This window comes from Bombina bombina, unplaced genomic scaffold (genome assembly GCF_027579735.1).
Source record: "Bombina bombina isolate aBomBom1 unplaced genomic scaffold, aBomBom1.pri scaffold_688, whole genome shotgun sequence".
Classification (NCBI taxonomy): domain Eukaryota; kingdom Metazoa; phylum Chordata; class Amphibia; order Anura; family Bombinatoridae; genus Bombina; species Bombina bombina.
In genome coordinates, this window is record NW_026512612.1 from 67,881 (window position 1) to 95,802 (window position 27,922).

Genomic DNA, 27,922 nt, shown 5'->3' on the forward strand with positions numbered 1-27,922 from the left:
TGATCCCCTGAGCTCCTTTTTATGCAAACCGATCAGCATGTCAGGCCTCCGTGATAGTTGCAATCCTGCTCCCCTCCGTTTTACAGGCTGTCAAGCTTGGGCCTGCACAGCAGTGTCAATCCAGTCTCTTTGCGTTCCACTTCCTTCCCGTAATTTTAGTCATTTTTTTCGGGTCCCTGCTTTTCACGCAGGTATGAGCTAGTGATGGGGCATTAAGTGACCCTTTATTTCTGAATCCGACTTCTATTTTTTGGCTGAGACTCGTCGGACCTGATCAAAGCTTCAGACTTTTGCGGCCATTTCCAGCTTGGCCTCGCTCCGCCCCCTTATGATCGTTGTACTTTTATCTTTTCTACCCATGGACAGCACTGCAGAATTTGTTGGCACTTTATAAATAAAGTATAACATTAATAATAATAATATTTATTCATAAATATATATATAATGTTTTTGGTACAATATATATCTATACATATATAAATAAATAAATAAATATAATTATATTTATAGATATATACAGATATATATGAATAACTATTTAAAAATACATAGAACATATACATCTATGGAAAGAACATTGGAATGTGAAATATTTATAGTAAATACATAGTTAAACAGTTTATTAAATATGAATATTGCATAAATATGTTTTTTCATATTTTCAACTACTTGACTCAGACTGCAAAGGGCTCCAATGCACTTATATATATGTCTAGAAGATTATACAGTGGTCATCATATTCACCTGACTTGAACCCCATAAAAATCTCTGTTGGGATTTGAGGAATGCGATTGCATCATGCAAACCCAAAAATATTACTGAACTGGAGGCCATTGCTCATGAGGAATGGGCTTAGATTCCTCAGGAACGCTGCCAGAAGCTGGTGTATATCTATGCATCTCATTTTCAGCAGGTCATAACAGTGAAAGGGTGCTCTACTAAGTACTAAATATGCTTCCCATGAAGGGGTTGAATAATGTGGAGACTGCAGAATTCATTATAAGTTGCATTTTCAGTTGAATTTGGGGAAACTACTTGAATCATTTGTTGTATTGAGCAATTTCAATTGCTTTTGTTTGATTTATTTATTGCAAACAGCGCTATATATATATATATATATATATATATATATATATATATATATATATATATATATATATATATAGATACATGCGTTTAAGGTAAAAAATGGCAGTGACAGCAGTACTTAGCTGGGAAGCCTAAACGCCGTTGTCCACACAGCGTCAGAAGCGGGCTGCACATCCGGGAATCCAGCACTCTGTGTGAAGGAGACCAACTCAGGCTGTCCGCTGTGTATAAATATAGGAAAAGAGAAAAGAACTTCCACACAGCTTAGTAGTAAATATTAATATATATATTTAGACATGAATATGTATGTTTCCCCCCTAACACCTGAGACCTCATATCCTTGAGCACTTATAACTTTTTAATGCAATATTTTTATCAGACAGTATTATGAGCGGAACTGTACTTTTACATGATTTTTTATTTTTTTCCCCACTTTTAAGTCAAGAGCTCTGAAGCCTGCTAAATTTAATTGCGTTCAAGCAAACATATTTACTTTCAATTTAAAATATGTGCACTATTTCCGACACGCGCAAAGCGTCGCAATAAGCCCCTTTTTCGTTGTGTACAACAGCATACCACTCGTAAACTAGTAAATTATTGGCCAATGTCTCAACTTCCTCTACATTATCAACATATACCTGAGTTATCTTAATGTAGATAAAGACTGAAGAGGGTTCCTGTCACTGACAGGAAGGTGTGTAAACAAGGAGAAAGGGCGAAAGAAAAGTCACCTCACCCTGTTCACCAATCTCAAACAGCATGAGGGCATTGAAACAGTACAGAAAGTGCAGAAGAAAATGATACAACAATATTAACCTGATCGTGTAACATAACCCAATTCATTTATTGCGTGGAAGCTGTATGGCTTCACTTAGCTTGCTGAGATGGGTGGGTGAGAAGGTAAATACCTCCTATCATGCATACAGACGCATGCACCCTTCTGTAAAGGGTGGGAGGCAGGTGAATACTGACTGTCACTTATACAGATGCATGCACATTTCTGCAAAGGGTGGGAGACAGGTGAATACTGACTGTCACTTATACAGATGCATGCACATTTCTGCAAAGGGTGGGGGGCAGGTGAATACTGACTGTCACTTATACAGATGCATGCACATCTCTGCAAAGGGTGGGAGGCAGGTGAATACTGACTGTCACTTATACAGACGCATGCACATCTCTGCAAATGGTGGGAGGGAGGTAAATACTGACTGTCACTTATACAGACGCATGCACATCTCTGCAAAGGGTGGGAGACAGGTGAATACTGACTGTCACTTATACAGATGCATGCACATCTCTGCAAAGGGTGGGAGACAGGTGAATACTGACTGTCACTTATACAGATGCATGCACATCTCTGCAAAGGGTGGGAGGCAGGTGAATACTGACTGTCACTTATACAGACGCATGCACATCTCTGCAAATGGTGGGAGGGAGGTAAATACTGACTGTCACTTATACAGACGCATGCACATCTCTGCAAAGGGTGGGAGACAGGTGAATACTGACTGTCACTTATACAGATGCATGCACATCTCTGCAAAGGGTGGGAGACAGGTGAATACTGACTGTCACTTATACAGATGCATGCACATCTCTGCAAAGGGTGGGAGGCAGGTGAATACTGACTGTCACTTATACAGACGCATGCACATCTCTGCAAAGGGTGGGAGACAGGTGAATACTGACTGTCACTTATACAGACGCATGCACATCTCTGCAAAGGGTGGGAGGGAGGTGATTACTGAATGTTACTTATACAGATTCATGCACCTCTCTGCAAAGGGTGGGAGGGAGGTGAATACTGACTGTCATGCATACAGATGCATGCACACATCTGCAGAGGATGGTTAGAGGTAAATACTGGCTGTCATGCAGCATACAGGTTTCATGTCTCTTTAAGTAAAAGGTAATACTTCAATTCTTATGCCGGGGGTTCATAGGATAATCAAAGAAAGCCACTATGGAAAAAAAATTTGATTTGCATCTCATGCGGTGTGCCCACGTTTCAGTTAGAAAATCTGATCATCCTGGCAAACACCCAACATATGTGTCTCAAGTCAAAATAGACAAAAAAAAAGTTCTCAGGATGTCATAGCTGTTGAATTAGGTAAACCCACAGGTAAATGGGTTGATTCTAGTGGATTGGAATACCACAATTAAATTCCCTTACTGCAAAATATTAGTGAAGGTTAAAAGGTCTAGACTGTTAAAAGCCAATGGAAGATAAAAAAAGAAGAGTTTTCTAATGGATTAGAAAGTTTTTATGGCATGCAATTTAAAGAGACTATTTAATTTACTTCTATTATTTAATTAAATGTACTTAATTCTCTTGGTATCCTTTGTGGAAAAGAATCTTTCCGATCGTGTTTATCAGCTGTAAAACAGCTCCCGATATGCCTTTTCCCTATAGAGAGTTCACTATCCAAACCACAACACCATTTCCGAATTGGAACAAAGGGACTTATAAAGATATGAGCGGATATTGGAAAATTCACCCATACCACGCATATCGACAACATCAACACTGGCGATTACAACTCTTGCACATTTCAACAACAAAATGGACACATCGAGTTCAGCAGCCAACATCCAAAGTTCGAAAATGGCCTTTTTGCCATGTTTGAGAACATTCCAAGATTATTTGGAATAATTCTTAAGCATGTACAATACAATATAACCACTGATGACATTTTAGATGTGTATCTGAATATATGGTTTAGGTTAAACCTTTTTCGTACCTCCCAACATTTGTAGCTGGGTATCAAGGACTCAGGCGGTTGATGGGAGCCGGATAACGTTTTGTGGGAGGAATCATGTTGGGAAAGGGTAAGATGATGGGTGGGATTATGAGTGTGTTTGGGCTGTTAGGTGGGTGTCTCTGGGCAGTCGGTGGGTGTGTCTGGGCAGTTGGTGGGTGTGTCTGGGCAGTTGTTGGGTGTGTCTGGGCAGTCAGTGGGTGTGCCTGGGTGTTCTAGTGGTGGGTCTAAGGGAAATTCTGCAAATAGGGACGTATGACTGTCTCAAAGGGACAGTGGGACAGAGCTCGGAATCAGGGACTCTTCTTCTCAAATAAGGACAGTTGGGAGATCTGCTATATCCAGCACTATTGTATAGTCCATAGGTAGTGAGTGGGACAGACTTTTACATATGATGAATGCAGCCCCCAACCCCAGGCCTGCTAACCCCCAGGAGTGGAGCGGTCTTGAATAGATTCGCTATGCTGCGAACAAGGGTCTCTCTGTGTCCTGGTTGGAAAGCTTCCTCTGCACTTCTGGCTAGGATGCAGCCTTGCTGTGCTGGCGGCTCACCGGGATATTTCCTGGCATCCCGGTGGGCAAATCCAGCACTGACAAGATCTTTTGCACAGGTTTTTACAGTAAACGTAAATCCCCAAAATCATGTTTTTAAAAATCTGTGATTTAAAATATCTAGAACCTTATGTCATTACCTTCTTACAGTAACTGATATTCGGCAAAGACGAACCTCGTTCTGTACATTGAGATTTGTAACTTCTGACACTATTTTAAATCCTGTCACTTAACAGTTTCACAATTTACAGTATGAGAACAATCCAATTTCAGAAGATGATAAAAGTTGCGGCCACTTTCTTTTTATTGAAATTATATTCCAGCAGGGTTCTTTTTTTTAATTTTAGATAAAAATTTCTCCTTTAAAGAATAAAAAAATACTATTTATGTTGTTCCCTGCACACCCTGCAGCATGTGTAACTCATAAGTTTCCAGGAAAACATGGCTGAGGTGGCAACCCTATTGATCAAGCTAACCTAGAAAACCCATCATGACCATATACAGATGGAATTCAGATTGTTTAACACATCATAAATGGCATAGTTGCCAACTGTCCCATTTTGCCAGGACAGTCTTTTGTTTTGGCTTCCTGTCCCTCCCTTTTAGCTTGCCCTTTGTTCAATTCAGTCTATATATAGTTTATGAATATTGTGTGCAGTGCAGTACTCCCACCACAGATGGCACTGTGTCATTAGTCTTATTGCTTACAGTATGTTTTTTTGTCTGTAGTTTTCTGTGGTTTTCTGTTACACTGAAATTGAGCAGTGTGTAGTGACCCTATGCATTATACGATTGGTTGTGCATCTGGTGACCCAAGGGCATATACGCTCCAGAGAGTTCTGTTCTAATCAGAGTATCAGGCATCGTAACCACCTCTGGGAACCTATCCATGCATCCCACCCCCCACAACATGCTTTTAAAGGTTCTCGGACAGACCGAACTGTTATCCAATGAACATTTCTCAGATTATTATCCGTTGCACACGCATTCTGTCCGAAAACCTTTAAAACCACATTGTGGGGAGACGACGACCCATAGTGAGGTTCCCAGAGGCGGTTGCGGTGCCCGAGTCTCTGATTAGAACAGAACTCTCTGGAGCGTATCTGTCCTTGGGCGTTAATTTGTAACATGTGTAATTTCCCACATGTATATACTGATGCTTTGCTTAGCAGGGGCTTAATACATCAGGCTGTTCATGTGCTGGGACTTGAATTTACAGAACATAGAAAAAAATCCAGATTTACTAGAGCATTTCTGGGTCTATTAACCTCTTGCTCGCAATCACTGCAGCAGCAAAGATAAAAACATGAATAGTTAACTCATAAAATGGCACCTACTTGTAAAACTTTCAATAGTGTCTTAGCAAGTCCTCAACATATCTACATATTATTTATTATTATTATTATACTTTATTTATGAAGCGCCAACATATTCCACAGCGCTGTCCAAAAATACAATTAATTTAAATAAAACAATATAAAACTTGTGATAGACAGGACAAAATTTACAAACACATACAGGAGGAATTGAGGGTCCTATTCTCGTGGGAACTTACAATCTAGAAGGGTAGGAGGTTGAGAAACAGGAGGTGAGGACTGCAAGATTGAGAAAGCATGAGAGAGCGTGTTCCAGAGGATAGGTGCTGCACAACAGAAGTCCTGCCGTCTAGCATGAGAAGAGGTGATAGTCGCAAAAATGAACATATCCCAATAAAGTGATATAAAAGAGCGCTGATATTTAAAATATAAAAAGCAATATTCAATATAAAACCAGGTAATACACTTAAAATATAGTAGATCAAGTCTACCGTATTAGTCCTGTTTATTGTCCATAAACTGGTGGTAAATTGAAGGGATAAAGGTATCCTCCTGTTACGTGAGTAGGGCTGCTCCTCTTGATCCCAGAGAGTGTGGAACAACTGTTAAAATAGAAAGTAGAAAGAGGGTGCCACAATAGCGTGATACCGTCTGGATATGTAGGTATAGATATAAGTAAGTATTATGCGTACCAGATGGTGTGACACTGTACTGTGACCAGTGCAAGAAAGCAGGCTAGCACTTATCAGTGGCTAGTACACTGTGGAAGCCAAGCTCCAAAGGCACTTGTCCTAGTTGAAACTCTGAGTGTGTCTCCTGTTGGCTGGACTTCAGGTGCTGCAAAGGTGTAATCTTTTGTGTGTTGTTCAGTTGGTATTGATAAACCACAACACAGACAACTTCAAATAAAATGGCTTTTAATACGTATGACGCGTTTCTTAACCTCAAACAGGTTGTTTCATCAGATAAAAAAGTGAATGCCATCATTAACAATTGTTAACAATTTCTACACATTTGTGTGTCAAAAGAGGAAGTTGTCATCATATGTGTAATCCAATAGAAAAACATTTGTGTGCATTCAGCTGTGGAAACCAAAACAGGCTCCCAGCTGTTACAATTTAAAAATTAGACAGAGTAACAAGGTTTGAATAGGGTGTGTATAAATGTAAGAATCTAAACTTTTAACCTATTGGTTACGTTGTGAAAATGAATGAACAAATAAAACAATCTTAGCACTTTGTTTTCATTAAAAGTTATTACATACAGGGAGTGCAGAATTATTAGGCAAGTTGTATTTTTGAGGATTAATTTTATTATTGAACAACAACCATGTTCTCAATGAACCCAAAAAACTCATTAATATCAAAGCTGAATAGTTTTGGAAGTAGTTTTAGTTTGTTTTTAGTTTTAGCTATTTTAGGGGGATATCTGTGTGTGCAGGTGACTATTACTGTGCATAATTATTAGGCAACTTAACAAAAAACAAATATATACCCATTTCAATTATTTATTTTTACCAGTGAAACCAATATAACATCTCAACATTCACATTTCTGACATTCAAAAACAAAACAAAAACAAAAACAAATCAGTGACCAATATAGCCACCTTTCTTTGCAAGGACACTCAAAAGCCTGCCATCCATGGATTCTGTCAGTGTTTTGATCTGTTCACCATCAACATTGCGTGCAGCAGCAAACACAGCCTCCCAGACACTGTTCAGAGAGGTGTACTGTTTTCCCTCCTTGTAAATCTCACATTTGATGATGGACCACAGGTTCTCAATGGGGTTCAGATCAGGTGAACAAGGAGGCCATGTCATTAGATTTTCTTCTTTTATACCCTCTCTTGCCAGCCACGCTGTGGAGTACTTGGACGCGTGTGATGGAGCATTGTCCTGCATGAAAATCATGTTTTTCTTGAAGGATGCAGACTTCTTCCTGTACCACTGCTTGAAGAAGGTGTCTTCCAGAAACTGGCAGTAGGACTGGGAGTTGAGCTTGACTCCATCCTCAACCCGAAAAGGCCCCACAAGCTCATCTTTGATGATACCAGCCCAAACCAGTATTCCACCTCCACCTTGCTGGCGTCTGAGTCGGACTGGAGCTCTCTGCACTTTACCAATCCAGCCACGGGCCCATCCATCTGGCCCATCAAGACTCACTCTCATTTCATCAGTCCATAAAACCTTAGAAAAATCAGTCTTGAGATATTTCTTGGCCCAGTTTTGACGTTTCAGCTTGTGTGTCTTGTTCAGTGGTGGTCGTCTTTCAGCCTTTCTTACCTTGGCCATGTCTCTGAGTATTGCACACCTTGTGCTTTTGGGCACTCCAGTGATGTTGCAGCTCTGAAATATGGCCAAACTGGTTCAAGTGGCATCTTGGCAGCTGCACGCTTGACTTTTCTCAGTTCATGGGCAGTTATTTTGTGCCTTGGTTTTTCCACACGCTTCTTGCGACCCTGTTGACTATTTTAAATGAAACGCTTGATTGTTCGATGATCACGCTTCAGAAGCTTTGCAATTTTAAGAGTGCTGCATCCCTCTGCAAGATATATCACTATTTTTGACTTTTCTGAGCCTGTCAAGTCCTTCTTTTGACCCATTTTGCCAAAGGAAAGGAAGTTGCCTAATAATTATGCACACCTGATATAGGGTGTTGATGTCATTAGACCACACCCCTTCTCATTATAGAGATGCACATCACCTAATATGCTTAATTTGTAGTAGGCTTTCGAGCCTATACAGCTTGGAGTAAGACAACATGCATAAAGAGGATGATGTGGTCAAAATACTCATTTGCCTAATAATTCTGCACTCCCTGTAAATAACCTCACTTAATCATTTATTGTGATAGACACAATCCTTTGGAAAAAAAATATGTATAATTTAAAATAAGTGTATGTATGGAAAATGCATAGTTCATTAAGTAATCAGGATCTGAATGGGAGTCTAAACTTTTAACCTGTTGTTTGCATGGTGAAAGTGATGATTTAAAGAAAATTTACAAACACATACAGGAGGAATTGAGGGTCCTATTCTCGTGGGAACTTACAATCTAGAAGGGTAGGAGGTTGAGAAACAGGAGGTGAGGACTGCAAGATTGAGAAAGCACGAGAGAGCATGTTCCAGAGGATAGGTGCTGCACAACAGAAGTCCTGCCATCTAGCATGAGAAGAGGTGATAGTCGCAGATGTAAGGAGCAGGTCATTGTTGGATCTTAGTGGGCGGGCTGGAGTATACTTGTTTATTAGAGAGGATAGGTAGAGGGGATCGGCGTTGGTGAGAGCTTTGTATGTAAGGGTGAGAATTTTGAATTGAATTTTGCTGTGAATGAGGAGCCAATGAAGAGACTCACAGAGAGGTGCAGCAGATACAGAGCGATGGGAAAGGTGGATCAGCCTGGCAGAGGCATTTAGGATGGATTGAAGGGGAGAGAGGCGGGAAAGAGAAAGGCCAGTAAGTAGATTATTACAGGAGTCATATCGGGAAATAACAAGGGAGTGGATTATTTGCTTTGTGGTGTTAGCGCTCAGAAAAGGGTGAATCTTGGAAATATTGCGTAGATGGTTGCGGCAGAATGTAGAAAGAGATTGGATATGGGGGACGAAGGATAGATTTGAGTCAAGTGTTACTCTGAGGCAGCGGACTTGGGGCGATGGGGAAATGGTGATGCCGTCAACAGGGATAGAGAAGTCAGAAGTCGGCGTAGAGCTTGAGGGGGGATAAGCAGGAGCTCAGTGTCACGGATACTGGGCTGCAGGGGCTGAACCCTTGCCCCCCCTATAGACTTCACCCCAGCTGTTTTACAGTGGTTTTGGGCTCCTCAGAGAAACCACAATCTCTGGAAGCTTTTGTTTGGTGTATGACCAGGAAAACCCTCCTAGGCTGGCCGGGCTTCTGGAACTCCCGGTCGGCCACAGGACACCAGGACACCCGCTAACTTTACCCCTGGTCGCTCCAGCAGCCCTTTGCCCCAGAGCTCCACTCTTTTGGGGATTTTATAGCCCCTAGGGAGGACAAGAACTGTGGCAATTATCAGGGGAAAGCTCCTTTGGGAACTGGGGGTTTTGGACACCCCTAACCCCATAACTTCAACGGACTGTAACTCCGGTCCCCAGTAACGAATCATGCTGATTTTTTAACTGTGGCATCTGGGGACTGAAAGCTTTAAAAGCTCCACTGGGATCACCCGAAACCGCCACCCCTAAGTATTGGGATTATGTGAGACTTTGGCTCCTATGGAGGTGCCAGGCTGTCTGAAGGGGTAGGAATGGCGGGAAAATTGTGGGATTGTCCTTTCTGTTATCAAGATGAGATGTGTGTATAAAAGGAGTGTCTGTTCTCAATAAAATCAGTTCTTGTTCACCTGAAGGCTAGTCTGTCTAGTTATTTGGGTGAGCTCCAGCTAAAATCACTTTCCTGGGCTACATAGAAATCACTTTCCTGGGCTACATAGCCACTTGTTCCAGGCAGAGGAAGGACCCAGTCGACGGCGCTACCCAGTCGGGGTAGCGGGGAAGTCCGTCACATTGGTTGGAAGTGGTGGGATGCTTCCGTCTACCTGGAACGTCCAAACCACCAACTGAAGATCTTCCTGGATGGAGCAGTACCAGGGGCTCCGGAAGGAAGAATTGAGAACATTGCTGCAGACTAGAGGGAAAGTCGCTGGCAACAAGACAAATGCAGTGCTTGTAGCCGAACTGATGGAGGACAATCGGGCTAGCGAACAGGCTGGTGGGTCGGACAGCTACCAAAGCGGAGGACAGCCCAGTACAGCCTCCACTCCAGGGACTACAACATCCGACAAACAGCGGCAGGTACAGTGGCAACTGGCTCTCTATGGACCTAACCCCCCCTGAGGAGATCATTACTCGGATAGTGACTGACGCCAACAAGATACACATGTTGGAGCTTCAGAAGTCTATAGGGGGGGTCGTGCCGGATCCCCTGAACCCCCCTTCCCGGCCCAAGAAACTACCTCACGGGGCTTTCTGAACCTTCCAGGATGATGGGAGTGAGGATATCGACCGCTACCTACAGCTGTTCGAGACCCAGTGCCGGATGCATGGGGTCACTAATGCCTATAGGGTTACTATCTTAATTGGGAAACTATCCGGTAGGGCCTTGGAGGCTTTCCACACTATCCCCTCTGAAGATCAAGGCAACTATGACCGGGTGAAGGAGCGCATCCTTGCTCAGTATGGACTTACCCCAGAGGCTCACCGGCTAAACTTCAGGGGACTACAAAGTCAACAGGAGCAGCTGTATACCGAGTTTGCCCACCGCTTAGCTAGATCGTTGAACTCCTGGGTTACTGGGTGCCACATCACCACCCTAGACGAAGCTGTTCAACTCATCCTCCTGGAGCAGTTCTACAACCGCACCCCAGCAGAGATAAGGGACTGGAGGAAAAACAAGGGACCCAGAACAGCTGACCAAGCCGCTGCCCTGGCTGATCAGTATATGGATGCCCGGCGCCAGGGGGCCACAGACCCCCGGCCAGCAACCCGCTCTGCTCAAGCCCCAGCTCAAACCCCAACATTCTTTCGGCAGCCACAGACCTGGCTGCCCCCTGTTTACCCGGCCCGGGAGCAGCCATCACCGGGGGTGTTATGGGTGTGGACACCCCGGACATGTTATACGGGACTGCCCCACCAGACAACGAAACCCCCCAGCCCAGCCGCCAAGGAACCCTGCCTAAACCTTGTGGGGGTCTCCTCAAGCCCGCACCTATCAGGCCGCTGCCCATTGTGCCCATACAGCGAGCACCGGCCCCTATGCTGAGTGGACAGGAGAAGAAGTGGGTGTCTTGCACCATGTCGGCTCAATGGACCAAGACAACCGACAACAACACTGGCAAGTTGTCTGGGTCAACAGGCAGGCAGCTCAAGGAATGAGAGATATGGGGGGTTTCTTTGATCCAACCTCACCTCGTTCCCCCCTCTGGCTGCACTGGGTGCACCCTTGCTGTGGGGGTAGCCGGAGGTGAGGTCCTCAGGTTTCCTACAGCCTGGGTCAATTTGAACTGGAAAACCGACTCCCGCAATGTAGAAGTAGGGGTTATGCACCACATCCCTGCTGAGGTCATTTTGCGAAACGACCTCGGCCACCTTGTGTCCGCCTATGTGGGGGATGCCTCTCTGGATACCTGCCCAGTGACTACCTGCCAGCAGGCCAGATGCCCCGCCACCTCACCAACTCTGGGGACCCAGGTAAGACCTACCACCCTGACACCTACCTTTACCCGACTACCTGTCCCCACTAACCCCAAACTTACTGACACCCCCTCCTGGGCGACCCCCTCTGACTTCACCAAAGAAACTTTGAGCGACCCGACCCTAGCCCCTTACCGAGACAGAGTAGGTGCTGACCCCCAGGGCCCCAGAGATGAATGATTCCAGTGGGAGGGAGAGGTCCTGTACTGGATCTCCAAGAGGAGAAAAGGACCGGTGCCCAAACGCCAGCTGGTCGTACCGAAGAAGTTTCGGTCCAACCTACTGAAGATAGGGCATGACATCCCCTTATCCGGCCACTTAGGAAAGCAAAGGACGCACCACTGCTTGACTCAAACCTTCTTCTGGCCAGGCATTACAGCCGATATTAAGAAATGCTGTAAATCCTGTGAGGTTTGCCAGAAGGTAGGAAAGACAGGTGACCATACGAAAGCTCCCCTCCATCCCCTGCCCATTATTGAGGAACCCTTTAGCCGAGTGGCAGTAGACATTGTGGGGCCATTAGCTCGGCCCAGCCCATCAGGGAAGAAATATATCCTTACAGTGGTGGACTATGCCACCCGATACCCTGAGGCAATCCCCTTGGCCAATATCACGGCGGAGACCATAGCAGATGCGATGCTCCAGATATTCACCAGGGTAGGCTCCCTCGGGAAGTGGTTTCCGATCAGGGAACACAGTTCACTGTGGAAATCACTCAACATCTCTGGGAGTTGTGCAGGATTAAACCCCTGTACAGCGCCCCTTACCATCCCCAGACAAATAGGCTGTGTGAGAGGTTTAACGGGACCCTAAAGCAACTGCTTTGGACATTCTTGGCCACTCACAAGGACTGGGAGAGATTCCTGCCGCACCTCCTCTTTGCATATCGAGAGGTGCCTCAGGAAACCACCGTTTTTTTCCCCCTTTGAACTTCTATATGGTCGAAAGGTTAGGGGCCCACTAGATTTGGTACGAGCCCACTGGGAGGGAGCCACCGGGGGGGAACAGCACTCTGTTGTGGAGTACGTACTCCAGCTCTGAGAGACCAGCTGAAGGACCTGGCTGCCCAGGTACGCGAGAACCTTCAAGCCTCTCAGCACAGGCAGAAGCGATGGTACGATCGCAATGCCCGTACCCAAACCCTGATTGTGGGACAGAAGGTCCTCGCTCTGAAGCCTGTCAAAACCGACAAGCTACAGGCCTCTTGGCAAGGACCTTACCGGGTTGTGGAACAACTGAACAACACCACATACCTGGTAGCGAAGTGTTCAGATGAAAGGATCTGTTGGACCTTAAATGTGAACATATTAAAGGCATACATAGAGAGACCTAGAGATGTGGCCACTATCTGTGCGCCGGCAGTGGAAGACTCTGAAAGTCTTCCAATGCCAGAGCTTCCCGGACCTACTGACACCCCCCAGGGGGTGGATGACATATCCCTAGACGATAGGTTAGAGCCCGGACAGAAAAGGCAGGTCCGGCAACTCTTGGAACAAAGAAGTGACATGTTCTCTACTGTCCCTGGGTTTACCAACACAGCCATCCACCGGGTGGAGACCCCGGGACAGACACCCCTGCAACAGGCTGCCTACAGGGTCCCAGAGGCCGTCAGGGACAGTATGCACTGGGAGCTCCGGGGAATGTTGGACCTCGGTGTCATTGAACCGCCCAACAGTCCCTGGGCCTCCCCGGTAGTGTTAGTACCCAAGAAGGACGGAACTACCCCTTTCTGCCTTGACTACCATAGACTAAATGACAGAACCACCACTGATGCCTATCCCATGCCTCGAGTAGATGACCTGTTAGATTGAATCGCCCGGGGCCACTTCCTGACCACCCTCGACCTATGCAAGGGTTATTGGCAAATCCCCCTTGGCCCTGAGTCTGTCCCCAAGTCTGCCTTCATCACTCCCTTTGGCTTATACCAGTTTAAGGTCATGCCGTTTGGAATGAAGAACGCCCCAGCCACTTTCCAAAGAATGGTAGACCACCTGTTGGATGGCCTCCAGGACTATGCCTGTGCATACCTGGATGACATCGCCATCTATAGCGAGACCTGGGAGGACCATCTGGTCCACCTAGGCGTCGTCTTAGATCGTCTTTTAACCTTGAAGCCAGATAAGTGTACCATTGGGCACTCAGAAGTTCAGTACTTAGGCCACCGAGTCAGATGCGGTAAGCAGCAACCCAAGCCGGCCAAAGTCGAGGCAGTGGCTAACTGGCCCACCCCCAGGACCAAAACCCAAGTCCTTGCATTTCTGGGTACTGCAGGCTACTACCCAAGGTTCGTCCCTAATTATAGCACCCTCGCCAAACCCCTGACTGACCTGACCCGTTGTCAGGACCGCTCTCCTAATCATTCAGTAAGTATTAACCTCATACTGTCCCTTTAAGGATTTTACTTACTTTTACTGCTCCTCCCTATATATTCAGCACCTGGGTCCCTGTCTCATTGCTTAGTATTGAACATTTCGTTGTTTGAATAACTTCAAGCCACATCAGTGTGAACTCTGTTCACTCCTTGTTGCTAAAGGATATTTTCCACTTAAGCCATTACCTTCTGTGAACGCTGTTCACCTACACTTCGTACAAAGATTATCTTGCTTATTTGTTCCTCTCCTACAGCATAACCTGCTCCTCTATTCCCAGATTACCGTTTAGCCTGTCAAGTTATTCTAGGACGCCAGACTCTCAGCTGATCTCTACTACGCCCCACTCTCTCCGGATTGCGGTGACGTCACACGCCAGCTTCTGTAGTCCTCTGCATCTCTGAATACCGCTCACACCGCTTAACTGCTCCGGATTCAGGAAGGGTTTCTGCTACAAAACCTCCTACTCGGTAAGCTTGCCAAAACACCTCTCTAACTCTGCACCAAGCAGTTTGATTCTGTCAGAATCTTGTTTTTACGTTACACGCAACTTGCCTCCCATAAGATACTGTGCACTCAGTGTTACTGCATAAGACCTCTTCTGGCTCCTAAGTCTCACACGTACTGTTTACTTAACTATATGAAAGATACATTGTTAGTATTTACGTTTTCTTTCTTAGAAGGTTAAACTGATAGCCTGCTGTTAGACCTGTTTCTGGGCTCACATCCAGTGTCTCTATACTTGTAAAGCTGCAACCACATTTATGTACCCCACATTCTGATACTCACTGTTTACTAGGATCATAAGTGAATAACCCTGCTGCAATCTTATCCGTGCTTTAACTTTGCACATGTGGCAGCAATAGGGTTAACTCACTTATACTCTCCTTTACAACAATTACAGCCTGGTGATACAAGGGTGCTACATTTGCTACTATAGTAATTAATGTGGTATCCCAGTATCTTTTTGCTACACATCTGCTTCTACTTATGTCTCAGCAGCTGAGGGCCAAAATGATTTACTAGCTCACAACCATATCTTCTAGATATCGAATTGAGCCTGACAGAATCAAACTGCTTGGTGCAGAGTTAGTGAGGTGTTTTGGCAAGCTTATCGAGTAGGAGGTTTTGTAGCAGAAACCCTTCCTGAATCCAGAGCAGTTAAGCGGTGTGAGCGGTAGTCAGAGATGCAGAGGACTACAGAAGCTGGCATGTGACGTCACCACAATCTGGAGAGAGTGGGTGTAGTAGAGATCAGCTGAGAGTCTGGCATCCTAGAACAACTTGACAGGCTAAACGGTAATCCGGGAATAGAGGAGCAGGTTATGCTGTAGGAGAGGAACAAATAAGCAAGATAATCTTTGTACGAAGTGTAGGTGAACAGCGTTCACAGGAAGGTAATGGCTTTAGTGGAAAATATCCTTTAGCAACAAGGAGTGAACAGCGTTCACACTGATGTGGCTTTCAGTTATTCAAACAACGAAATGTTCAATACTAAGCAATGAGACAGGGGCCCAGGTGCTGAATATATAGGGAGGAGCAGTAAAAGTAAGTAAAATCCTTAAAGGGACAGTATGAGGTTAATACTGACTGAAGGATTAGGAGAGCGGTCCTGACACCCGTAAACGACTTCCCCGACTGGTCCTGTAGTCCCCCGAGTGTGAAAAAGCCTTCCAGAGTCTTAAGTCTGCCTTAATCTCTGCCCCAGTACTGGCCGCTCCTAACCCAGCCAAACGTTTTTCTGTCCACACAGATGCCTCCATGTTTGGTTTGGGGGCCATACTAAGCCAGGCTGATGATAAAGGACAGGATCACCCCATTGACTGCATCAGTCACAAACTGCTACCCCGAGACGTAGGCTACGCGGCGGTTGAGAAGGAGTGTCTGGCGCTGGTATGGGCTTTAAAGAAGTTGCAGCCCTACCTATATGGGAGACCCTTCACCGTCCTTACTGACCACAACCCCCTAGTATGGCTCAACCATGTTTCCAGGGACAACGGGAGACTGTTGAGGTGGAGCTTAGCCCTGCAGCCATTTAACTTTGACATCCAGTACCGACCGGGAAAGAGCAATGGGAATGCTGACGGACTTTCCCGGCGGACTTTCCCTGCGGACATAAACTCCTCGGACACCCCCAGGCTGACCCGTGTGTAGATCTAGCCGGGTCTGCCGAACTGGAGGGGGGGAGTTGTCACGGATACTGGGCTGCAGGGGCTGAACCCTTGCCCCCCCCCCCCTATAGACTTCACCCCAGCTGTTTTTCTGTGGTTTTGGGCTCCTCAGAGCAACCACAATCTCTGGAAACTTTTGTTTGGTGTATGACCAGGAAAACCCTCCTAGGCTGGCGGGCTTCTGGAACTCCCAGTCGGCCGCCTCACAACGGACACCCGCCTAACTCCTCTCAGGCTGGCCGGACTCCTGGAACTCCCGGTCGGCCACAGGACACCAGGACACCCGCTAACTTTACCCCTGGTCGCTCCAGCAGCCCTTTGCCCCAGAGCTCTGTTCTTTTGGGGATTGGTAGCCCATAGGGAGGACAAGAGCTGTGGGAAATATCAGGGGGGAGCTCCTTTGGGAACTGGGGGTTTTGGACACCCCTAACCCCATAACTTCAACGGACTGTAACTCCGGTCCCCAGTAACGAATCATGCTGATTTTTTGACTGTGGCATCTGGGGACCGAGAGCTCCACCAGGATCACCTGAAACCGCCATGCCTAAGTATTGGGATTATGTGAGACTGTGACTCCTATGGAGGTGCTGGGCTGTCTGGAGGGGCGGCAATGGCGGGAAAATTGTGGGATTGTCCTTTGTGTTATCAAGATGAGATTTGTGTATAAAAGGAGCGTGTGTTCTCAATAAAATCAGTTCTTGTTCACCTGAAGGCTAGTCTGTCTAGTTATTTGGGTGAGCTCCAGCTAAAATCACTTTCCTGGGCTACATAGAAATCACTTTCCTGGGCTACATAGCCACTTGTTCCAGGCAGAGGAAGGACCCAGTCAATGGCGCTACCCAGTCAGGGTAGCGGGGACGTCCGTCACACTCAGTCTTGGCCATGTTAATATTTAGGTGGTCGAAGGCATCCAGGAAGAAATACCAGATAAGCAGTCGCTGACATGAGAAAGGACTGAGGGAGAGAGAGCAGGGGTGGAGAGGTAGATCTGGGTGTCATCAGCATAAAGGTGATATTTGAAGCCAAAACTGTTAATAAGTTTACCCAGCGAAGAAGTATAAATGGAGAAGAGTAGAGGACCCAGAACAGATCCTTGAGGTACTCCAACAGACAGAGGCATTGGAGAGGAGGAGTCACTGGCGAATGACACAGAAAGAGACCTGTGAGAAAGATAGGAGTGAATCCAGGAAAGAGCAGTGTCACAGAGGCCAAAAGAGCTAAGGGTCTGTAGGAGGAGGGGGTGGTCAACTGTGTCGAAGGCAGCTGAGAGGTCAAGTAAGATGAGTATAGAGTAGTAGCCATTATTTTTAGCAGAGAGAAGATCATTAGTAACCTTGATAAGGGCAGTCTCAGTTGAGTGTTTGGGGCGGAATCCAGATTGCAGGGGGTCAAGCAAGGAGTTGGTGGACAGGAAGTGGGTTAGGTGATTGTAAACTAGTTTTTCAAGGAGTTTTGATGTTAGTGGAAGCAGTGATATGGGGCGGTAGCTTTCAGGAGAATTAGGGTCGAGGGAGGGTTTTTTGAGTATGGGAGTAACTTTTGGATGTTTGAAAGAAGATGGGAATGAGCCAGTAGAGAGAGATAGGTTGAAGATGTGGGTAAGAGCAGGAGTGAGGGTAGAAGATATGGAGGGTATTAGATGGGAAGGGAAAAGGTCGAGCGGGTAGGTAGTGAGGCATGAGGAAGATAGTAAGGAAGAAACTTAATTCTCAGTGGCTGGATGGAAGATGCAGAGCGTGGCAGAGGGGGTAACTGGGCCTGTTGATGGAATATTGCAGGTTGGTGTTGGGATGTTGCTCCGGATAGTACGTGTTTTGTTTTAAAAGTAGTCTGCCAGGTCTTGAGCACTAAAGACAAACGGGGGGTGGGGGGTGGAGCAGGTGGGAAGAGGAGAGAGTTAAAGGTGGAGAAGAATTGTTTAGGGTTTGAGGAAAGAGTAGATATGAGAGAAGAGAAGTAGGTTTGCTTGGCTAAGTGAAGGGCAGAAGTGTATGAACGAAGAATAAACTTATAGTGTATGAAATCAGGTTCAGAGTAAGTTTTCCCCCAGACACGCTCAGCAGTATGGGAGCATTTTTGCAAATGGCGTGTTTGCTGAGAGTGCCAGGGCTGTAACTGACGGCGTGATGTTTTGCGCAGTTGGGGAGAAGCAAGTGTGTCTAGTGCAGAGGAGAGAGTTTAGTTATAGTGGGCTGTAGCGAGAGCAGGGCAGATTATAGTGGAAGTGTGAGGGAGGAGATCTTGAATGATTTTTGAAAATTGGAGAGGATCCACAGCATGAATATTTCTACAGGTGCGGGGGCGGGATGGAGAAGTGGGTTTAGAAGTTGCATTTATATTATAGGTGACCAGGTGATGGTCTGAAATGGGAAAAGGGTGACAGGTGAGGTCAGATATGGAACAGAGGTAGGAAAATACCAGGTCAATGGAGTGTCCATCACGGTGAGTAGGGAATAGGGTGGATTGTGAGAGACCGAAGGAGGATGTGAGTGAAAAAAGTTTAGAGGCAGCAAAGGAAGACGGGTTGTCAATGGGAATGTTGAAGTCCCCAAGAATTAGGGTTGGTATATTTGTAGAGAGAAAGTGAGGAAGCTAGGCGGCAAAGTTGTCAAGGAATTGGGAGGTCGGTCCAGAAGGGCGATAGATGACTGCCACTTTGAGGGAGAGGGGGGAGAACAGGCGAATACAGTGGACTTCAAAAGAGGAGGAGAGAGATGGGATTGGAGGTAGGTACTGATAAGTGCAGGAGGGGGAGAGCAGGATCCCAACACCACAGCCGCGTTTCTCACCTGGCCTAGGGGTATGGCTAAAGTGAAGACCACTATGTGGGAGAGCAGCAGGGGAAACAGTGTCGGAAGAATATAGCCAGGTTTCAGTAACTGCTAAAAGGGTGAACGCGTTTGAAATAAACAGGCCATGAATGGTTGTAAGTTTGTTGTAGACAGAGCGAGAGTTCCATAGTGCGCAAGTGAAAGGAGTGTGTGCGTATGGGATGCATTGGATGGAAAAGAGGTTATGTGTGTTGCTGTTATTAAAGTTACTATAAGGAGTGTGTGATTGGGTAATGGTGGGAATGAGGGTGGGCCCAGGATTTGGAGAGATGTCGCCTGATGCTAATAGCAGCAAGATGGAAAGTAAGAGTAGGTGAGAATGAGATTTATAGCAGTGGGGGCATTTATGTGAGGTGGTGCAGTTTAGTGACATACACCTAGATTTAGAGTTCTGAGTTAGCCGTCAAAAGCAGTGTTAAGGGGTCTTAACGCTGCTTTTGGCCGCCCGCTGGTATTTAGAGTCAGGCAGGAAAGGGTCTAATGCTCACTTTCAAGCCGCGACTTTTCCATACCGCAGATCCCCTTACGCCAATTGCGTATCCTATCTTTTCAATGGGATCTTCCTAACGCTGGTATGTAGAGTCTTGGCTGAAGTGAGCGGTAGACCCTCTACCGACAAGACTCCTAATGCCAAAAAAAGTCAGTAGTTAAGAGCTTTATGGGCTAATGCCGGTTTATAAAGCTCTTAACTACTGTGCTCTAAAGTACACTAACACCCATAAACTACCTATGTACCCCTAAAACGAGGTCCCCCTACATCGCCGACACTATAATAAATATTTTTAACCCCTAATCTGCCGACCGCACATCGCCGCAACCTACATTATCCCTATGTACCCCTAATCTGCTGCCCCTTACACTGCTGACCCCTATATTATATTTATTAACCCCTAATCTGTCCCCCCAAAGTCGCCGCTACCTTACCTACACTTATTAACCCCTAATCTGCCGACCGGACCTCGCCTCCATTATAATAAATGTATTAACCCCTAAACCGCCGCACTCCCGCCTCCCAAACCCTATAATAAATAGTATTAACCCTAATCTGCCCCCCCAACGTCGCCGCCACCTAACTTCAAGTATTAACCCCTAATCTGCCGACCGGACCTCGCTTCCACTATAATAAATGTATTAACCCCTAAACCGCCACACACCTGCCTTGCAAACCCTATAATAAATAGTATTAACCCCTAATCTGCCCCCCCCCCAAATTCGCCACCACCTAACTTCAAGTATTAACCCCTAATCTGCCGACCGGACCTCACCACCACTATAATAAATGTATTAACCCCTAAATCGCCGCACTCCCGCCTCGCAAACCCTATAATAAATAGTATTAACCCCTAATCTGCCCCCCCCAACGTCACCACCACCTAACTTCAAGTATTAACCCCTAATCTGCCGACCGGACCTCGCCGCTACTATAATAAATGTATTAACCCCTAAAGCTAAGTCTAACCCTAACACCCCCCTAAATTAAATATAATTTTAATCTAACAAAATAAATTAAATCTTATTAACTAAAGTATTCCTATTTAAAACTAAATACTTACCTGTAAAATAAACCCTAATATAGCTACAAAATAACGAATAATTATATTGTAGCTATTTTAGGATTTATATTTATTTTACAGGCAACTTTGTATTTATTTTAACTAGGTACAATAGCTATTAAAGAGTTAAGAACTATTTAATAGCTACCTAGTTAAAATAATTACAAAATTACCTGTAAAATAAATCCTAACCTAGGTTACAATTAAATCTAACACTACACTATCAATAAATTAATTAAATAAATTAGCTACAATTACATACAATTAAATAAACTAAACTAAATTACAAAAAAAAACAAACACTAAATTACAAAAAAATAAAAAAGATTACAAGAATATTACTAATATTCTTGTAATCTTTTTTATTTTTTTGTAATTTAGTGTTTTTTTGTTTTGTTTGTAATTTAGTTTAGTGTATTTAATTTAGAATAGGGTAGGGACCTTTATCATTTTGGGGGGCTTTTTTTAATTTTATTAGGGGGCTTAGAGTAGGTGTAATTAGCCTAATATTATATTAGGCTAATTACACCTACTCTAAGCCCCCTAATAAAATTAAAAAAAGCCCCCCAAAATAATAAAGGTCCCTACCCTATTCTAAATTAAAAAGTAATCAGCTCTTTTACCAGCCCTTAAAAGGGCTTTTTGCGGGGCATGCCCCAAAGTAATCAGCTCTTTTGCCTGTAAAACCTAACAATCAGATTGAGCTCACATTCTATTGGCTGTTCCGATCAGCCAATAGAATGCAAGCTCAATCTGATTGGCTGATTGGATCAGCCAATCGGATTGAACTTGAATCTGATTGGCTGATTCAATCAGCCAATCAGATTTTTCCTACCTTAATTCCGATTGGCTGATAGAATCCTATCAGCCAATCGGAATTCGAGGGACGCCATCTTGGATGACGTCACTTAAAGGAACCTTCATTCGTTGGGTAGTCGTTGGGGAAGAAGGATGTTCCACGCCGGAGGTCTTGAAGATGGAGCCGCTCCTCGTCGGATGGATGAAGATAGAAGATGCCGCTTGGATGAAGATGTCTGCCAGTCCGGATGTCCTCTTCTGCCCGGATAGGATGAAGACTTCTGCCGGTCTGGATGTCCTCTTCTGCCCCATCAGATGAAGACTTCGGCCCGGCTGGGTGAACACGACTCAAGGTAGGGAGATCTTCAGGGGGGTAGTGTTAGATTTATTTAAAGGGGGTTTGGGTTAGAGTAGGGGTATGTGGGTGGTGGGTTTTAATGTTGGGGGGGGGTTGTATTTTTTTTTTACAGGCAAAAGAGCTGATTACTTTGGGGCATGCCCTGCAAAAAGCCCTTTTAATGGCTGGTAAAAGAGCTGATTACTTTTTAATTTAGAATAGGGTAGGGACTTTTATTATTTTGGGGGGCTTTTTTATTTTATTAGGGGGCTTAGAGTAGGTGTAATTAGCCTAATATTCTTGTGATCTTTTTTTATTTTTTGTAATTTAGTGGGGGTTTTTTGTAATTTAGTTTAGTTTATTTAATCGTATGTAATTGTAGCTAATTTATTTATTAATTTAATTATTGTGTAGTGTTAGGTGTATTTGTAACTTAGGTTAGGATTTATTTTACAGGTAATTTTGTACTTATTTTAACTAGGTAGCTATTAAATAGTTCTTAACTATTTAATAGCTATTGTACCTAGTTAAAATAAATACAAAGTTGCCTGCAAAATAAATATAAATCCTAAAATAGCTACAATATAATTTTCTTTCATGTAATTAGCAAGAGTCCATGAGCTAGTGACGTATGGGATATACATTCCTACCAGGAGGGGCAAAGTTTCCCAAACCTTAAAATGCCTATAAATACACCCCTCACCACACCCACAATTCAGTTTTACAAACTTTGCCTCCGATGGAGGTGGTGAAGTAAGTTTGTGCTAGATTCTACGTTGATATGCGCTCCGCAGCAAGTTGGAGCCCGGTTTTCCTCTCAGCGTGCAGTGAATGTCAGAGGGATGTGAGGAGAGTATTGCCTATTTGAATGCAGTGATCTCCTTCTACGGGGTCTATTTCATAGGTTCTCTGTTATCGGTCGTAGAGATTCATCTCTTACCTCCCTTTTCAGATCGACGATATACTCTTATATATACCATTACCTCTGCTGATTCTCGTTTCAGTACTGGTTTGGCTTTCTACAAACATGTAGATGAGTGTCCTGGGGTAAGTAAATCTTATTTTCTGTGACACTCTAAGCTATGGTTGGGCACTTTATTTATAAAGTTCTAAATATATGTATTCAAACATTTATTTGCCTTGACTCAGAATGTTCAACATTCCTTATTTTTCAGACAGTCAGTTTCATATTTGGGATAAATGCATTTGTTTCAATCATTTTTTCTTACCTTAAAAAATTTGACTTTTTCCCTGTGGGCTGTTAGGCTCGCGGGGGCAGAAAATGCTTCATTTTATTGCGTCATTCTTGGCGCAGACTTTTTTGGCGCAAAAATTTTTTTTCTGTTTCCGGCGTCATACGTGTCGCCGGAAGTTGCGTCATTTTTTGACGTTTTTTTGCGTCAAAAATGTCGGCGTTCCGGATGTGGCGTCATTTTTGGCGCCCAAAGCATTTAGGCGCCAAATAATGTGGGCGTCTTTTTTGGCGCTAAAAAATATGGGCGTCATTTTTGTCTCCACATTATTTAAGTCTCATTATTTATTGCTTCTGGTTGCTAGAAGCTTGTTCACTGGCATTTTTTTCCCATTCCTGAAACTGTCATTTAAGGAATTTGATCAATTTTGCTTTATATGTTGTTTTTTTCTTTTACATATTGCAAGATGTTCCACGTTGCAACTGAGTCAGAAGATACTTCAGGAAAATCACTGCACAGTGCTGGAGCTACCAAGCTAAGTGTATCTGCTATAAACTTTTGGTATCTGTTTCTCCAGCTGTTATTTGTATTGCATGTCATGTCAAACTTATTAATGCAGATAAAATTTCCTTTAGTACTGTTACATTACCTGTTGCGGTTCCATCAACATCTAATTTTCAGAGTGTTCCTGATAACATAAGAGATTTTATTTTTTAAATCCATTAAGAAGGCTATGTCTGTTATTTCTCCTTCTAGTATACATAAAAGTCTTTTAAAACTTCTCTTTTTTCAGATGAATTTTTAAATGAACATCATCATTCTGATACTGATAATGGTTCTTCTGGTTCAGAGGTTTCTGTCTCAGAGGTTGATGCTGATAAATCTTTGTATTTGTTCAAGATGGAATTTATTCGTTCTTTACTTAAAGAAGTGTTATTTGCATTAGAAATAGAGGATTCTGGTCCTCTTGATACTAAATGTAAACGTTTAAATAAGGTTTTTAAATCTCCTGTAGTTATTCCAGAAGTGTTTTATCTCCCTGATGCTATTTCTGAAGTAATTTCCAGGGAATGGAATAATTTGGGTAATTTATTTACTCCTTCTAGACGTTTAAGCAAATTATATCCTGTGCCATCTGACAGATTAGAGTTTTTTGGGACAAAATCCCTAAGGTTATGGGGCTGTCTCTACTCCTGCTAAATGTACTACTATTCCTACGGCAGATAGTACTTCATTTAAGGATCCTTTAGATAGGAAAATTGAATCCTTTCTAAGAAAAGCTTACTTATGTTCAGGTAATCTTCTTAGACCTGCTATATTTTTAGCGGATGTTGCTGCAGCTTCGACTTTTTGGTTAGAAGCTTTAGCGCAACAAGTAACAGATCATAATTTTATAGCATTATTATTATTCTATAACATGCTAATAATTTTATTGGTGATACCATCTTTTGATATCATTAGAGTTGATGTCAGGTATATGTCTCTAGCTATTTTAGCTAGAAAAGCTTTATGGATTAAACTTGGAATGCTGACATGTCTTCTAAGTCAACTTTGCTTTCCCTTTCTTTCCAGGGTAAATAATCATTTTCGTTCCTTTCCTCACAACAAGGAACAAAAGCCTGATCCTTCATCCTCAGGAGCGGTATCAGTTTGGAAACTATTTCCAGTTTGGAATATATCCAAGCCTTATAGAAACCTATAGCCAGCTCCTAAGTACCTATGAAGGTGCGGCCCTTATTCCAGCTCAGCTGGTATGGGGCAGATTACGTTTTCTTCAAAGAAATTTGGATCAATTCCGTTCTTAATCTCTGGTTTCAGAAACATTGTTTCAGAAAGGTACAGAATTGGCTTCAGTTAAGGCCTCCTGCTAAGAGATTCTTTTCTTTCCCGTGTCCCAGTTAACACAGCAAAGGCTCAGCATTTCTGAAATGTGTTTCAGATCTAGAGTTGGCTGGAGTATTTATGCCAGTTCCAGTTCTGGAACAGGGGCTGGGGTTTTATTTTATCTCTTCATTGTACCAAAGAAGGTCAATTCCTTCAGACCAGTTCCGGATCTATTATTATTGAATCGTTATGTTAGGATACCAACATTCAAGATGGTTACTGTAGGGCTATCCTGCCTTTTGTTTAGCAAGGGCATTATATGTCTACAATAGATTTACAGGATGTTGTCAGGCGAACTAGAACACTAAAGAAATAAGTGTTAAAAATAATATGAATCTCAGCTGCTGAGATTTTTATAGTTTAAGGTTTGTAGCTAGGATGTGTGGGATGAGCAAATAAATCACCTAAGAGGTGATTTGCAAACCCCATTAACAAATAGCCTTTATTGTAATTGGAATACTGGAAAATAGAACTCTATTCCTGCATCTTGTATCACAGTGTGAAAGATGTGCAGCAGGGAACTATTCCGCCAACCAATATGAGAAACTTAATATGCAAGAAAAAAAATAAGGAAAAAATATAATGGCAGTAAATGAATTATAAACCGGTATTGCGAGTAACAACTTTTCATAAGGCAGACTAGAGAGAATGGAATGTCACTAGTTTATATACACAAGTCGTTGGTGGTACAGCGATAATTTATCAAAACAGTGAGGCTAGAGTATACTACAAAGTTTGCTTCGGTAGTCAGGAAAGCAAGTGACTGACCTGTGTGTAAAAATCCGGAGCGGTAGAAGCAGTGAGGAGCTGGTGAGTACCGTGAAGTTGGCGTGTGACGTCACCGCGGAGGAATCCTAGTACTGCTGGCTGAGAAGGAGATCCGGAAAAACAACGTAGGAGAGTTGCTACGCTTAGTGCTAATAGCGGAGCCTGGTTGAGGTATGCAGGCAAGTGAGGAAAATGAACTTGAACTTGACAGCAACCAAAATAGACAAAAGATCAAAATAGCTTAAGGTTAGTAAACAACTGCGTGTTGTTCAGTAGCTAGATGAGGAAAAATCCAATACCAAGCAATGAAGTAAAGGATACTGGGAGATTTATAGGCTGGCTGGAAAAGATAATTGAAATTTAAAGAAACAGTATAATGTCAAAGAAAATTAGGCTGTCAGCTAGGAGGATCCTGACAGGACCCCCCCTTCAAGGAGCAACCCCGGGGCTCAAGGTCGAGGGCGATCTGGGTTCCTCCGATGGAATAAGGCAACAAGTCTGGGAGCAGATATGTTGCAGGCAGGCTCCCAGGAGTCATCCTCCGGAGAATAGCCCTTCCAACGGACCAAATATTGGAGGATTCCACGAGAAAGTCTAGAATCCTGGATGGAGTGTACTTCATATTCGGTGTTTGGATCCACTACCAACGGAACAGCCAAGGAAGAAGGAAGAGAATCCCTGAGTGCTCTGTAGGGTTTTATCAGCGAAACGTGGAAGGTAGAATGAATCTTGAAGGAATCTGGAAGTTGGAGACGAACAGCATTCCGGTTAACGATGTGAGATATAGGATAAGGCCCTATGAACAGAGGCGAGAGTTTTTTAGAAGGGGTGTTCATGTTGAGGTTCTTAGTGGATAACCACACCAAGTCACCTACAGAATAGACCGGTGACGGAGTCCTTTTCCTATCATAATAATACTTTTGAGTTCTTTTGGCCTCATCGATACTGGCCTTTATGGTAGTGAAATTAGAAGAAATCATATCAGCTAGTTCTGAAACAGACAATGAGGGAGTCTGAAGATTAGGTAGAATTTGAAACCTTGGATGGAACCCATAATTCACGAAAAAGGGGGTTTCTTTTGTAGTGGAGTGAATGGTATTGTTAAAACAGAACTCAGCGTAGGATAGATGAGTGGACCAATTTTGAGGTTGAGATGAGCAATATGTTCTGAGGAATTGTTCTAGCCACTGGTTTGATCTTTCTGTTTGGCCATTTGACTGGGGATGATATGCGGTGCTTAATCTTTTATTTATTCCAAAGGTTTTACAAAACTCAGACCACAATTTACTAGAAAATTGAGTTCCTCTGTCACTGGTGATGCTATCAGGTATTCCGTGATATTTAAAGACGTTAGAGATGAGAAGTTGGATGGTTTCAGATGCTGTAGGAAGTTTGTGATATGGAACGAAATGACACATTTTGCTAAATAGGTCAACAATAACCAGGATGGTTGTGTTATTCATTGATTTAGGTAAGTCAACGATAAAATCGACGGCGATATCTAGCCAAGGCCTACTGGGTGTAGGAAGAGGAATTAATAAACCATAAGGAGAATGTTTTGACCTCTTTGATATGGTACATTTTCTACAGGAGAGTATATGGGTCCTCACATCTCGCGACATAGCCGGCCACCAGTAATTCCTCCCTATAAGTTCTTGGGTTTTCCTAACACCAGGGTGACCTGCGAGTAAAGAGTCATGTGAGGATTCAAGAACCATCTGACGTAGAGTGGGTGGAATGTACAATTTGTCCTGAAAATAGTAGAGACCGTTACTTCTTTTCTGTAGTAGATGTAAAGGTATATTCGTACAGGCCGTAGCGAGTACGAAAAGCCGTCAGCCACTCGTCACCACTTCTTACTCGGATGAGATTGTACGCTCCCCTTAGATCTAATTTTGTAAAAAATTTAGCCCCTTCCAATCTCTCTATTAATTCTGGGATAAGAGGTAAGGGGTAGCGATTTTTTACTGTCACCTTATTAAGCTGTCGGTAGTCAACTATGGGACGTAAACTGCCGTCTTTATTTTTTACAAAAAACATACCGGCACCAGCTGGTGAGGTAGAGGGCCGTATGTAACCTTTC